General features: G+C 40.1%; 1 long non-coding RNA gene across 1 annotated transcript; it reads right to left on the bottom strand.

Annotated features, from left to right (window-relative positions):
- Window positions 1–14,099: 14,099 nt before the first annotated feature.
- Window positions 14,100–15,636, bottom strand: LOC128804510 (uncharacterized). Its single transcript, XR_008436098.1, has 3 exons — window positions 15,250–15,636; window positions 14,544–14,699; window positions 14,100–14,169 (listed from the first exon to the last, which is right to left on the bottom strand). It is a non-coding gene; the product is annotated as an uncharacterized LOC128804510 (long non-coding RNA).
- Between the last annotated feature and the right edge of the window lie 249 nt (window positions 15,637–15,885).

Here is a 15,885-nt window from a genome sequence, read left to right as displayed (position 1 = left end):
CATGGTGCAGCTGCTCTCTCAAGTTAGTACTCCCAACTAATACCCACCTGCACCACCTTTTCCAGGACTAGATCCTCTAGCTATGACTGTTTGTGAACATTAACTGTTCAGCAAGTGTGTTACAAGGACCTCCTTTAATACCAAACAGCAGCAAAGTACAGCGTGCTAAGAAGCTGGTAAACCTATCCATCAGCTTGAATCCAGAGGTCTCTGTTAATTTATTCATAAGCATGAGATTTATCCCCTTGCATTGTATTACAGGCTGCCTTATTAGTGATAAACATTTGAGAAAATGTATCTCATGTATTTTAAGGGATTGCACTGTAATTAATAATTTATTTTTAGTGGTCTGTTGTAATTTCAAACATACACATATGGGAGATGGCAAACCACACATTTCATCCTCTTCTAGGCAGAGTATCCTTCTAGGCTTTTGCTGCCCAAGTGGCAATGCAACCATGGCACTGATTTCTTCAAAACAGTAAAAGGCTGATACACTGCAATCAGTTTCTGTGCTTATATGGCTTGTTACTAGATTTCTGTACTGACAGGCCACACTGGCATTTTTATCTGACTTTAACCTGGAGAACCCATGTGTTTTGCTTTATAGGTGTTTCAGCCTAAATCCTGGCATGTCTGCTAGATTCTGTACTATTACACCCAACTAATAAGTCAGAGGATGACCTCTGATATGGCCTCTTGTATCTATTAAATAAAGTGTATTTGGTCCTGGGCCAAAAACATTTGGCATGATGCATCTCCTCCAGACAGACGTGTCTGTGCTCTGTCACAGCAGGAAAACTTTCAGTAATGTCAGACATCTGTGGTCTTCATGTGATTTACCCTAGCTGCTTGTGATACCCATCTCTCTGCTAGGTTTTGCTGATTAATTTTATGGACCTGAAGCCTGGAATTTGCCAGTAAATATGTTTTTAATGTTACCTATTGATTAAGACAGAAAGCAGGAAATTGTTTCTCTTGTGGGATTTATGTTCTCCTTGTGAAGTTCAGTCCTCACTGGGTGTTCACCAGAATCCAAGTTTTCAAGGATAACTTGGTAGATCTCATATTTGTCTCTGTTTCTTAGTTTGTCTGCTAGATTGACTGCCTGTGAGAAATGACATTAAGGTCTGAAAACCTCTGTAAACTGTACATTTGTTCTGAAATAGTATTCTATTACTAGTGGAGCAAGAAAATTTAGCTTCATTTTCATTCTCTGGTAGTGTGACAAATTTGCGTTCTTGCAGTTATGCAGTTCTTATTTCCTTAATTTTGAGCTTGGTTTTTACTTTAATGAAGAATCCTAAAAGGAGAATGAGCATGTTCCTCTATAAAAACCCTCCTTCAGACATTGTTTAAATAAGCAACAAATATACAACAATTAAGAAACACACAGGAAGAGTTTCGTTCACAGATTTTTATCCAGAATAATTTTTTCTTCAAGAACCATAGCTTTTATACACATGACCCTCAATAACCTTGACTTCAAAAGGCAAATAAAATGACCAACACACATGATACTATTTCTCAAGTTTGTTAACTATATGCATTCTTAGAAAATTCATAGAGAAGTTTTGATTGTAAGTAAGCTCTGGAGCATGTCAAGTCTTCAGCTCAAAGCTGGTACGACTTCCATGGAAGAGCAGATTGCTTAGGACCTTGTCCAGTCAGCTTCTGAAATCCCCAAAGATGGAGATGCAACAGCCTCTCCGGACAGCATTTCAGCTGAACCACTGCAGTGTTGAAGTCCAAGTCCAATGGGAATTTTCTTTCATGTGACTAGTGGCCATTGCTTCTTGTCATTTCCCCAAAAGGGTTTGGTTCTAGGCCATTTCTTTAGGTGGTGTAAGACTTACACTAAGCTCGCCTTTATGGAGTATGTGTGTTGGAAGCTGGGATAGTTGGTATCTTTTCTTTTCCTGTTCATTCTGAAAGTATGTTTTTCTTCGTGGCTCTTGGAATTTCTGTCTTGTAGGAGCCCTATTCCAGCACACAAAATATCTGTCTGTGCATTTGCTGGTCCTGGATTGAATTCTTAGAGCTAAAGAATTCTTAGAGCTACAACCCCTCGCCCCTGAAAGCCCAGGACTGAGAGAAGCCCTGGAAAATGAGAGCTGTATTCATACCCCATGTGAGAGGGGAATTAATCCACCAAACTGCAACTTTAGAAGGACTGACATGAACACAGGAGTCTTCCCACTGTCAAAGTATAGCTGAAAGGCTTTTGGATACAGGAAGGCAGGAGTACATGGAGGGAGCTTCACTGGGAAGGGTGTTGTGACACACACAAAGACATGTCTGCTCTGAAGTTCTGCTAGGTCCTAGACAGGGTCAAGCTATTGAGCTGGGTATGCAGGTGAAATTTGGACTTTGTAGTGACTGACTGTGCAGGAGGGGATATGAGGGATATGAAGGTCTCAATGCCACATCTATGATGAGTAAGACCCTTCTGGATCTGCTCCTTATTCCTTTAGTGCAATTCACTGAGCACTGCTTGGTAACAGTGTTATTCAGTGTCAAGAGGCATTCTGTGCCAAATTATTGTCTGCTTATAAATATTTGGCACAAGGCGATATCAGCAGCTTCAAACTCACTAGTGGGATGTGAAAATTTCTGTAATTTAGGTGGTTAAAAGCAAGGCTATTAGCATAGGTATCAGGTGAGCAGCTCACCTGTCAGGCTGCAGTCTTGAATCATGAAGTTCAAGAGCACAGCCCTCAGAATTTGCTGCAAAGATACATGTGCTGCAAATGCAGGATGGGGACTAAGTCAGTAGGGACAAGAAGTACCTTAATCCAAATGATTGATACTATGTTGAAGTGAAGTTAGGATTAATGTTGTCATAGGAAAGGGAGCCTTATAAAACACGTTTAAATTAACGATTGTAATTTCAATTACTAACAAGGCATAATATGAACAAAATATTGATTTTAATATAGAAATCTGAAGTATAATCATTAGTTTGGAAAATGAAGAACTATTGCTGTATCACAGAAGGCTGTGCTGGAGATGAGATCTCATATTCTGTATGTATCTCTGTGTATTTAGGATTCTGCATTTGTTCTGCTCTAGGTTGCCATTGGTCTCATGGAATGTTTAAAAGACAGTGAGTCCAGTCATGAGATGCCGAAACATTCAGCAGGAAAATACTTCTGAGTGCAGTATACCTTCAGGCAAACCTCAGAATTTATTCCTTACTGCCGATGTATACCGTCAGGCTGTAAAATACATCTAATGTTTTAAACTTTAAGTACTGTAATCAGCTAAATCCCAATCTAACTACAGTTTATCATCCTCAAGTTAGCCATGATATTGCACATGGCTCAGGTATAATTTTCTTAATGCAAAACTGCCCAGTATCACTTAAATTACAGTAATTTCTGATTCAGCATTTCAGATGGTTAGGCAAGTTTCTAATTCCGAAGGGAGAGCCTTCAAGTACAGTTTTCTGTTTGTTTTCATGACTTGAGAAGCTTCCCAGAGTTGCGCAAGAGAACAATGTTTTATTCTTTGTATCTCGGATCAGTGTGCTGCCTTGAACTCCCAAGATGCATCCAGCTGCAGCTGCCTCAAATGGAAAATAGACTGGACATCAGAGAAGGTTTGGGTTTTTTTTAGGATGCTTGTAATTGGATCCCACAACCCTATTACTTTGCTGTGCAATCAATCTCCTTACGGTGCTCAAATGGCTGTAATTCTTGTGTTTTAGATAAAAAAAAGTAAAATTGAAGTTATTCTGTAGAAAAATGTTACTTTTAATTAATCTTATTGCCAGGCAGCTGTTGAATGGTTTCAAGTGTGCTAAGTTACAAGCTCCAGATGTGTGGGAGAGACTCCATGCAACCTGACTGACATCAGTGAAAACAAATGGTGGTGGGTACACTGATTTGTAATACTCTTATATAATAAGAGTCTGCTTTATGCTTGTATGTGCAGTATCACTGAAAAAACTCAGAGGACTCTCTTAAATTATAGCTATGCAACCCTGAACTCATGTGTTTCATCACTGACTTAACTTCCTTCACATGCAGAAAGGTAGCTCCAAACACCCTCAACACTTGAGCTGATCAGAGGGTCTCAAACACGCCTCTTAAAAATTCAATTTTAAATCACTCCATCTCCCATTTTGATAGCTGTAAGGGGGATTTGTTATTTTTCCAACATGAAACCATACTTTGAAACTTGCATGCAAACAGTAAGACTGAGCTCGAGTCACTTTTCTAGTAATTTTACTGCAATTTTCTATGTAGCTGAATTTTAATGCTCCTTTTCTGTTGCTTCTCTCTTGCCTCTCTCACTTAAATGAAGTCTTTGAAGTGTATTAATTCAGCAAGTAAAGAGTTAATATGGTTTTCTTGCTCGTGAATGACTGAGGCCCCGTGGTGCCTTATTTATTAGCATATCTTGGAACAGAGCAAAGCATTGCAGTTTTCTCTTTGTCCTCGTGTTTAATTACATGGATAAAACAGATAATGCTCTTTGCTACTACACATTCAAGCCTGAACCCAAACATTTCTCCCGTGCTATCATACCCTTTCTTTTTCTTGCAGCTTTCCTCTCAACAGCTCTGCAGTAGCTCTCAAAGGAGAGGCAAAGCACCACAAATACCAAACCGCACAATACACAGAGGAAGGGTTTAGTATTTCTTCAAACTGACTTTTACGGTCCTTTCATGCTTACTAAGTTGGACAGTGGTGCTGGTTTTTGCCCTCTGGACTTTGCATTACTCTCCTTTTTGTTCTCTCCCTTACTTTTAGAAAAGATAGTTTTGCATTGCTCAAGCCTGGCTAGCATTTCCTTGGTTGCAGTTAAGGTGCTCTGTAGTTAATTGCTTTTGTTTATGCAAGAATCCTCATCAAAGATTTCTTCTTTTCCCATTTAAAAGACCATACAGAGATCAAAAGTAAGATTCGAAAAGCCAAATCTCCCTTGAAAATACCTTACCCAAAACATCAGCAAAAGCTGTAAGTGCAAGAATTCAGCAAGTCTGAAGGTTGTTTTTTGATTAATGCAGCTGTGGTTACAGCTCAGGTAACCGGACACCGTATAGTGGCAGAAGATCAAAAATAATCTGATTACAATCATGTTGATCCCTCCTCTGGGGTTTATTCAAATGCTTACAGTGCTCTGAAGGTTCTTTATGAAGATCTTTGTGTCCACAGACAAAATGTTTACTTGTACTGACTCAAAAACTCAGGAAATTAAATGTCAGCTTCCTGTCAAATAATCTATTAGTAATTTACAGCCTTCAAGAGGGTATTTACCATTTGAAATTATTTTCTAATGCATGTGATCAGTCAGGACCTTGATTAGGAGTAGTCTGATATGTGGAATTCAGTAAAGCATTTAAAACCAGTTGGCTCCTAAGTGTGCATGAGATTTTTACTTGGGTGTTAGTTGTTTGTTGGGTTTGGTGTGGGGTTTTGTTTTTTTTTTTTATCTTTTGTCAGCTCTGATTTAAAAGCATGAACTATTTGAGTGCAGTATTTAGAACAAATTCGCAAGGAAAATACTGCTTAGTATTTGCAACACATGTTTAACCTAATATTTGCTTAAAACTTCATGTATTAGTTGTTCTGAGGTTATTGAAGAGTGCAGTATCTTAAAAAAAGCAAAAGACAATTCAGTGTTTACTTTGGATATGGTTTATGCAAACAAACATTTCTTAAGGCTTTAGTGCCATTTGTCCATATCTTGTAAAGAAAATACTTTTTTTTTTTTAACTTGCTTCTGTACTGCAAATAAGATATTGAGGAGCTAATTTTCTGTTGGCTAGCACAGCATGATGGATGATTTGTGGAGGTTCTTGGCTGATAGTGTAGGTTCCTTGTCTTGGGTTCTTCACAGCATAATAAAGCCTAATTTAAAAATAAATAACAAATCACAGCCTTTATTATTCAGAGCTATGTACTGCTAGTAGTTACTAAAGCTGAGAGCAGTACTTGGTACTTTCTTCTCTTGATGTCTGCAAGACCTCAGGGATAAATACTTGTCAAAATAAGGGAAAAGTGAAGAATAGTAAAATTGAAATTCATCCCTTTCCTCTCTAAAATACATATTTCTTGCAAGCACAGGAAGCTGATATGAAGTCTATGCCTTTCTCACTGGACCTGTCTCCCAACACAAGGAGATGTCACCTGTTAGTAATGTATTTCCTTTACTTCATTGTATGACAATCCTTTTCTATTCAAGACCTAAGTGAAAGGCAAGGTCACTGCTTGGAAGCCTAAATGCCTTAAATTGGCATTTAATAGCAGAGCTGCTGAAAACAAAAAAGAGCTGTCCCAAAGAACAGACCAGCTACTTCACAGCATCCAAACAGGGAAGTGCAATTTAGGAACTATGAACTCCAGTCCAAATTCCATGTTTGAAGAAGGGCAGATACTTGAAACTTCACAACTGGATCTCATTCTCTTTTATGAAAAGACCCTTAACTTTTACCAGATCTTTAGGCTTTGCACAGAAAACTTCAGACACAAACCTCTGTCTTGAAGTAAATGTGTTAGGCAGGTTATGCACATAAAAGCAGAAGAAATGAGAGATCTTGCATCAACGATTCTATATGAGAAATCCCAGTAGATGCAGTCCTGCTGTATCCAGGGTCTCAAATGAACCACATGTAAAATTGAGATCCATGTAGCTAGTGAAGTAAATTTAAAACCTGTATATAGTATAGCTCAAGCATAATTTTATTTTAAAAATTTCACGCCTTAAAACATACTTTTACATTCCTTTATTGGGGAAACACAAATGGTTTAATCAGTCCCATTAGCACTAGGAACAAAATATCTGTGGCATCAAGTATGAAACATCCCAATGCTGCTGCTCCCTTGCTTTTTCCTGAGGCACTTGTGAAAGCCCGTCCTCAGCCAGTCCTTGTGGGACTACCCAGGGGCCACATCAGCGCTGCACCCAGACTTGCTGCCAGCACTTTGAATGACCTTTTCTACATTCTTAGGAAGTATCAGTAAACCAGCAGCCTTACACAGCTGCAGGTTTTCACACACCCAGCCACCACCATCTCTCTCTCTTTCCAGCCCAACATCAGGAAGCTTGCCCTAAACCCATCCTCCCTTCATAATCTTGCTGGCAGCTGCCTTGTTTTGTGCAGCTCTAGCAAGTTGTCTTTGATGCTGCTTTTGGCTGAGAAGCTCAATCACTGGCAATCCCTGTTATTTGAAAGAACTGGGATTTGTGGGAAGCCGTGATTTATTAGAGCTAAAAGCCCTGGGGAAACAGTTTTAAGGCACAGGTGTGAAATACAAGTAACATACTTCAATTATGGATTAAAAGTAGCCAGTCTGAGTTTAAGAATATTAGCACCTACTGAACAGAAGTTGTTGGAGATGAGAAAGATTTGGTGGTCAATGCCTGTTAGAGTTAGAGGTCAAGAGGTCATCACCTGGGTTAAAGTTTTGCAGCATTTGTTGGTTGGATCAGGATCTGTCTGATTCCTTTGCTTTGCTCTGTGGTCTCCTGTGGGTGCATTTTCTGCTAGAATGGTGTGCAGAATTGCAAGCTGCGCATGGTGAAACTTTTACAGGCTTGAAAAGAAACAATTGGGAGTTTCAGAAATATTACGTGTCTTAGTTAAGTGTGGAAGAGAGTGCTGAGCATCCCATGTTCAAAGCTTAAACACAAAGCTCTGCATTCAAACCTTTTCTGTTGATAGTTTTGAGGCATAAAGGCAATGTGACTTGTTCATTTATTTTGCTCTAAAATTGGGGAAATAAGAGCTCCTCAGCCCATGGGTTTGTTGCCAGGATCAACTTTAGACCACAAGTACAAGAAGGGCTACAGAATTGCCATTTGTCAGAACCAGGGCAGATGCAACCTTGCTCTAACCTGAGGAGGTGCAGGAGGAGAAAGGCTGCATGGATCTGCCCACGATGTCTGTCTGCTCCACTGGCAGGGACAGTCATGAGCCACAGCTCTGCTGCCTGCTCAGTAAGTCTGTCTGTTCCTCACTTAGACACTGAATGAACAAGCTCTCACACAAGTTGTGGGCCTAAGTCCTGACTCACGAAGATGGAGGACCAAGAGATGGGAAATTTTTGGGCCCTTCTGAATTTTAAACAAATGAAATGCTTCACAGCCCGTCTCTAAACTAATGATTGGGAAAAGGCTTTGTCAGCATATCTTCACTGCTTAGAAAAAGGTTCTCAAACTTAAGGCAATGAGGAGCTTTGTCTGATGTGGTTTGATTTAAATTCTAGCACATATGTATATTGCATGTGAAATAAATACATCAGAAGAATTACAGCACCATCCATGGAGGGTTACAGGCTTAAACAAGATGTGTGATAGGTAGGTGAGACCAAACAGCAGGCAGGAGCTGGGCCAGATGAACAGAATCCAGGTAAAAATTGTGTTCCTTGTCTTCAGTGCCTACCTCTGTAAGCAGGATGTGTTAGGGAATAGCATTCCTTTAAATTGCACCAGTAGTGGGTTTAGTGACTTGCAAGAGGAAGGTTTTTCTGAGGTAACCTGGGAGGCAGTGTGAAAGTACAGGAAGAGAAGTAGAAAATCAGCCTTTTGCTGGATAGAACTAGCCTGTGAATGTTTTTGAAGCAAGGACAAGAAATACATAGGAGAGGCAGGCAACAGGAAGTTTTAGAAATATGTTATATAAAGAACAGCTAAACAGTAATCATCCCATACCTCACTACAATCCCCAACTAGTGGGCTGTGATCCTTTGTTGGCAAAAAACTGCTAAGTTGCAAAATCAGCTGAAACAAAATGTCAAGACCTTTTGTAAAGAATTGTCTACTTTTCTTCCAAAGAAAGTTGAGGTTAGATAGAGTTCTGCACTATTGCATGTTTTCACCACTTATTTAAGCTGGTAGGATAATTAACATTTCTTCTGTACTTTCAACTCTAAAATCTGCTAACTAGTAAACAAAAAGCAAAGAGGGTGAATTTTAGTCAGACAGGAAATATTTAAGGTCAGTACTCACATGCCTCATCTCAGCATGAAATGTGAGTGCTCTGCAATGGCATATTCACACTGACACATCAGTGTCAGAATCAGATGTAATATTTTGCCTTACTGAAATGCTTGCTTTTTGTAGGATGTTCTTCATCTCTGTATTTTGGGGAGTGTTTCTAAGCACCCCCTGTTGTCTAGTTTCTCAGGGCCAGTATAGCATCAGAGTAAAACATAGCATTCTCAATTCTTAAAAAATGTGTAATGGTTAAAATGTTACCGTGTCTTTAGCCTAATATGTTTTCCACACCTAGTGCAGGGCCTGTAAATAAGAGTAGAGGTAGAACAATGATGGTGCTGTGTTAAACAAGGAACCCTTCTTCAACCGAAGTTATGCCCTTTTTCCTTCCCCAAGCTGGGTTGTGTTGGTTGTGTACAGTAGCTGAAGGGTCCTGCTCCTGAGGGCAGGCACAGGGTGTCTGCCTAGGCAGCTGATGGCCACAGCTGTAGTTTGCCCAAAAGGACCAGAGGCCACTTTGAAATTCGGATCCGTCTTGTAGATCAACAGCCCAGCTGGCTACTTAACCCTGGGAAGGGGCAGCTGAGCTCCAGAGAGCAGCAGGTTCTACTGAGGCAGCCCTTCAAGGTCTCTGCTCAGACACAGATTTAGCCCTGTCTGCTGCAGGAGGGACTGATGGTTTGGGCAGAGTGGGACGGACTGCCAGTTTGGATAAAAGAGCAATTCATCCAAATTTAGATAAATTTGAGAGTGAGAGTCGATACTGCTGTTCATAGAGGCCTAGGGAATCACCACTATCAGCCCGAAGGTGCTGCAGGAGCGATGCCTGGGTAAAGCACGAGCCTTTTCTCCAGACTTCGCTCAGAAACCCGGAGATAACGTTTAGGAGCCTGGGAGCCCGACAGGCTGTAGGGAATTTGTCCCACGGCACTCCGTGAGGGAGCACTAGGTGGTAGTGTATGGACACGGAACACCTTTCCACAGCTGGGATCTTGTGAAACCTGAGGCAGGCTCGTCAAACCTGAGGCCAGGCTGAGCTTGGAGCAGGTAGAAGCTGGGAAGGCTTTGGACCCGCAGAACTTCTGCTGTGGTTCCTTGACTACAAAGGAATGTAACTTTGCATGTTCCCTGCAGAACCTGTGGTGATCGTGAATATGAATGGTAACATCAGGAAGTACAGAGAGTTCAGAAAGTAAAATATTAGTAGAATACAGAACAAAAGAAAGATAAACAACCAGCTGGGAATTAATTCCTTTTCTTCCCGTTGCCAATAAAAGAGCAGCAGAACAAAGAGACAAGCCATAATCTGGCCAAAGATACTGATGAGGTACCCCTTGGGATGGCACTGTCCCTAACTGACTTTGTGGGTGATTGCAAAAAAGCTGTTCTGAGGAAGCTGCTATCATTTTAGTAATCTGTTTTAGAGCTCTCAGCAGCTATCATGCTACTGAAATTACTCTGCATTAAGGCATCTCGGCCCTATGCAATCTTTAGTTTATGGTTCCCTGGAGAGTGCTATGCTTCACAAAAAGTCTTCTGAAAAGCTCAACCAAAATAGAGTTTAGTTCATTTCTATCAGTAATATATATTGCAGCAATTGCTGTTAGTTTTCTTGTACAAAGACATTATGAATAAACTTTAACATTGGCAAGCTGAGAGACTTAAACAGACAGAGAGGAGCTCAGACCTGTGAAAAAGACTTTGTTCTGCTCTGTACCAGCAACTGCCACCAGTAATATTGGGACGAGTGAGTGATCCTCTCATTAACTAGCTCCCTGTGGAAACAAAGTTCAAACAAAGCAACCTATTGTGAAAATTGATTCCAGAAAATGGGCAACAAACCTCAAAATGTTGATTTTTCTCCTAGCACACTCTCTGTCAGTCAGTCCATCTGCCTGGCAGCCCATTGGGACCAGCTGCCATGTCAGGCCATCAGTGTCCTGGGTACCAACGTGTCCCCAGCCTTGACAGAGCATGGAGCACCTGCCCATCAGTTAGCCAGACCGCAGTAGAGCCATTGGAATGGACTGTGGGAGAAGGTTCAGGTCTGTTACTCATCTGATATCACTGAATCTTGCAAAATATGTTTTACTTGTGTTTATTCCCCTATTGTTTTTTCCAGTCATAGGGGGGGAAAAAATCCAAAATCTTCCTTAGGATAGGAATTGTGGCACCTTTTCAGGACTGACCACTGTGCCTATCAGGAAGCTGTTGTAATGAACGTCATCCCACCTTTAGAGAGCCTTAGCCTTTCACGTCTCCCAAGATTTTCATCCAGCTACCTTTATCAAGAAGGGATTGTCAGGCTATTGATGTAGCTGAGCCAATTCAATGGCAATGTAGTTAAAAAACCCCAAAATATTTGAAAACATCTTCTTTTGGAGGGTCATCACTGGACCTTGAGCGAGGGTTTGAATAACTCTGATGTAGATGGCCTAGCTGTTTTTCCATTCCAGTGTTTCAGGGAGAGGTTCCAAATTCTGAGCATAGTGATATAAAAGAACTTTCTTACGGAGTAGTTCTGGGCATTACAACATGCTTTATTAATGAATGAATTAATTGATCCCTCTGTGTTTTGTATTATAGCCACAAAATAATGAGGGTAATTACTAGTACCTTGCAAAATAATGATGGAAAGTTTAACTACAATAATAGGTTCATCTAAGTATTTGGAAATAAGGGATCATGCAAACTGAGAAAATCAGAGATTTTTTTTAGATTGTCTCTACACTATTGTGCCATTCAATTTCCTTCTCTATGCAAAATAATTTTTATATGTGACACTTTGAAATAGCAATATTTTTAAACCAAGAACTGAATGAAGTACGCATTTCTAGGCTTTATATTGCACAGACTTTAGCAAATTTAAGATAGCATTTAGCAATTGTCTGGGAGCTTAGCACTTGGAGAAATCTTCCAAAATGGAATCCAGTTGTCTGCCATTGTAGGCTGTCTTGTCATATTATCCTTTTAAAGAATTTATTAAGCTTCATCTTAAAACTGATTAGGCCTTTTCCAGTTACTGTTCCTAACTGGAAGTCTGTTCCAGAGCATCGCTTTATTGATGAGTAGAAATAATCCCCAAACTCCAGCCTAAATTTATATGTGACTGGTTTACAGCCATGTGTTCTTGTGCCAACATTATGCCATTTTAAGCCTTTCTTTCCCCCTCTTTGTGTCCCTTTCCAGTGTTTTTACAAAAAGCAATCATATGCCCTCGCAGACTTTTTAAAATGAAACTAGTTTAGGCGGTTTAGTCTCCTCTTATAATTTTAAATCCCCAGTATCTTTCTCTGCATTCCTTCCAACATGAGTTTGGTTTTTTCTGAACATGGCGACCCACGATGCTGTGCTTTGTCCTGAAAAAGCCTCACCGAGGCAGTGCCTCACAGCATGGCACTCACACACAGTGTGAGTGTGTGTTCTCTAGGAGTGCTGCACTGCGTACAAGCTTTTGGCAGCTAATCCTTTCATCCATCATCACAGACATGCCCAGCTCAGTTGAGTGTCCTGTGTCTTTACATTCCTTCTGCTGAGAAAGCAAACTGCAGGGAAAGAAAAATTAAAAGAACTGGCACAAAAAGGGAAATTCATCTTGCAGCATCTTCCCTTAAACAGGACACGTCAGACAATCCTTTGAGCAGTGTGAGTATAGACTTTGTAATTTCTGAATTAGTCAAGCCATAATAAGAGTGGGTTTTTTTTCCCTGATTAAATTTTTTCATATCCCAGTTCTATAAATACAGTGGTAAAATACTAGGTGCAGCCTGTGGTATATATTTAGTAGGATCTGGAGTTCTTCCACTTTGGCCAGATAATGTCTGATAACAAGGTTTTCCCAAGTAATTTTGAGGCATGTGGATTGGTAACCAGTAAAAAATATAACAAAGGGTCCCAGATACCTGCTACACAGTGCAGAATGATACTTTTTATTCCAGCATTTTTTAAAATGAGAACATTTTAGGCCTACTGATGTTATTTAAAGGAGAAAGACAGATCTTAGTTGTGCCCAAACCTGCTCTAACTTAGCAACCTTGCTGGAACTAGGAAAATGCCTTTCTGTGTTTGCTGGATTCTTAGTTTGTGGCAAAATGGAAGTAGAGTGGAATTCTCACCCATAAAGAATGTTTGGAAGGACACCATAAGTTCTTTTGCTAGAGATGTCCTAGGGGTAGATACAGCTACTGCTTTTTTGAACTTAATTCTCATTTTTCCTATGCCAGTTAATATTGGTTGGTTCCTTTGGAGTAACTTTTCACTTACACTGGTACACAGTCAGAATACAGGGATATGGAAAGGACTCCAGAGAGTGTTTTTACAAAACAAAAAGCAAATAGTATATTTTGTTTGGTTCCATGTTTTTTCAAGGTAATGTGGCTCAGTCCAAAGTAATTATCAGTAAAATATGGCATCCAGAGCTATTTTAGTCCTTGAGTCTATTTTCTGCTCTTTTTACGTATCATATTCCAGATTTGCTGCATTTCTTTCTTGAATTGCTTTGTTACTTTGTAAAAGTCAATGAAGTGTTAAAAAGATAAAAAAGCTGTCCAGATGCTGAAGCTCATGACACCTAAATAGACCAGCTTGATTATTTTTTTTAAATAGCTGTTGAGCCAGTCAGTCTGTTCTGCTGCCTTGCTCTGTTGAATAAGGGCTACTTTGCTTGTGTGAGGCTTGCCTAAAAGGCAAGCTGTACAGGGGACAAGTGTGTAGCTGCATCTTCCTCTGAAAAATTATCAGGAAAGTGTATACAAGAAAGGCCTTCATCAGTCAGCTGATCGGCTAAGAGAAACATTGTCAGCCTGGGAAAAATCACATAATCCTCATTCCCTTTCTCTTTTTTTTTTTTTTCTAAATATTTATTATTAATTATTATTTTTATTGAACCCTTGCTGTCTGGTACAAGATAATAAAGATGAGTGCAAGTTTTTATCAGAACCCTATTTTTCAGTAGGCTGTACCTAGTGAGAGATGTTATTGCCTCAGTATGTTGCAAACCATATGGAGAAAGGAAGACTTTCCACCAAGGAAAGTCCCTCAGGAGAAGGGATTTCTTGAGTATGAGGCATATAAAGAACTACTAATCCAGAAAGATTCTGCTGTAAATCTCAGATTTTAATTTCAGGATTAGGTGTTCGGCTTGAGATTTTGCCCTCATTTTCTATCTCCCTGATTTCTGAAGTCCTTTTCCTTTTTCCTGCCTGCAGCCTCTCTTTCTTCCTCCTGGAATGAGAAAGTAAGAACAAACTTTGTATGTATTCTATGATCTAAATGCTTGGAATTGCCATAGAGCCTCTACTGTGGCTAATGCTGGGAGAGACATCTCAGTTGCCATACATAAAGCTCATGTTCAGTACTTGATCAATAAAAGGATTTGATCACTTAAAGATCTTGACTAAATCACAAGCAGACTCATGCTGTAAAGGTTTATAAGTATAATAAAGGTAAATGTTTGCAGACAGGACAGGTTCTAGTCATAAACTTTTAGGCCATAAATTTTAGGCCAATTGACTTAATCTATGGAGAGCAGCATCGTCCTTAGTAAAACCTCATTTCTGTTTTGCTGGATTTATGCATTCAAATTTTATGTTTCTCACCTTATTGAGTTCTGCTGAACAATTAGCACAGGTAGAGTGTTTTGTTTTGTGCAGGTGTAAGAGTAAATCAGGGCTTGGGAGGGCCTTTTGCTTGTCTCTTTTTCTTGTACATAAAGTAGAGAAGATGTCCTAACAACTGCATGTTCTGATAGGAGACTGGAGATAAAATTAGCATGCTTTTTAAAATACATATTTTACTTGAAAGTAGTTTGAAAACTGAATGTGTTATCAGGACTTGCCCTTCACTGCCTTATTGTCAGAATTTGTGGAAAATACCAAACCATGTAATTTAGGCTGACAGTTCTGTTTCCTCAACTGGAGTTAATGAAACAGTGGCAGATGTTTATAAAGCCTCTTCTGCAAGCTTGTTATGATATATGCAATAATTAGCTCTCCTGGGAATGTGTTTCTCAGCAGCCTGTATAAATGACTCACACTGACTTCAGTGAAAGCTCCATGCAGGGAAGTGGGTGCCTTTATGTAATCTTGAGAAAGAAAAACTCGGTCATCTCTACTTAGAGAAGACAAGTTAAATCTGTAGATAGAGCTGACTATTTTTATGTCATCCTCCCATTTTACTCGCTGCCACTGAATTCTGCCTAGCCTTATTGCTCATTGAATTCTCCCTCTCTTATTGCTATCAGAGATTCTTTCCTCCCACCTCTCCTGTGGTGTTTGATCTCCTCAGGCACTGTGACCCATTGACCTATGTTTTCCTTTTAGGCACATCATCCTCACTGATGGCAGCATCTCTCAAGATGCAGAATTGATTCCTCTGGCTCTGTCTATAGGAGAGTTTTCTTGTCTCCTAAAGCCCTCTCAGTAACAGGCAGCAGTTCAGAGTTCATTCTCTGCTTGTGTGCTCCTGCTGTACAGGACTGCAGCTGTGATGATTTTAGCAGACCAAATCCTGACATACATTGGTGAGAGAGAGCTGACTGCTCTCACTGTGTTTTGTTTAGGCTTTAGCTGTCTTGTTTGCACAGTGCAGTTTGTGAGCCTGACATTTTGTGCATTGTATAAGCTCCGGATGAGTCACAGAGGCAAAGATTCACGGGAATCTTTTCAGTAACTTCAATAGGCTTTGACTCGAGCCTCTAGCACCCTCGGCTGGAACAGATGGTGTGTCAGCAGGAAAGCAGGCAGCCTGATGGACATCGTTTAGGGCTCTATGATGTCACTGACACTGTTTTGCATCAGTTGTTAGTGAAACCATAATTCACGTACATGCTAAGTGTTGCTATACTGAGTGCAATCCTGTTGCCCCTTTATTCCGTTGTTCCAACCCTGACAGTGGGCAGCAGCAATAGATAGATGGGGGGTGACTCATTTCTATTACAAT

The sequence above is a fragment of the Vidua macroura genome, chromosome 3 (genome assembly GCF_024509145.1).
Source record: "Vidua macroura isolate BioBank_ID:100142 chromosome 3, ASM2450914v1, whole genome shotgun sequence".
In the NCBI taxonomy this organism is placed as follows: Eukaryota; Metazoa; Chordata; class Aves; order Passeriformes; family Viduidae; genus Vidua; species Vidua macroura.
This window is presented reverse-complemented; position numbering and strand designations above follow the sequence as displayed.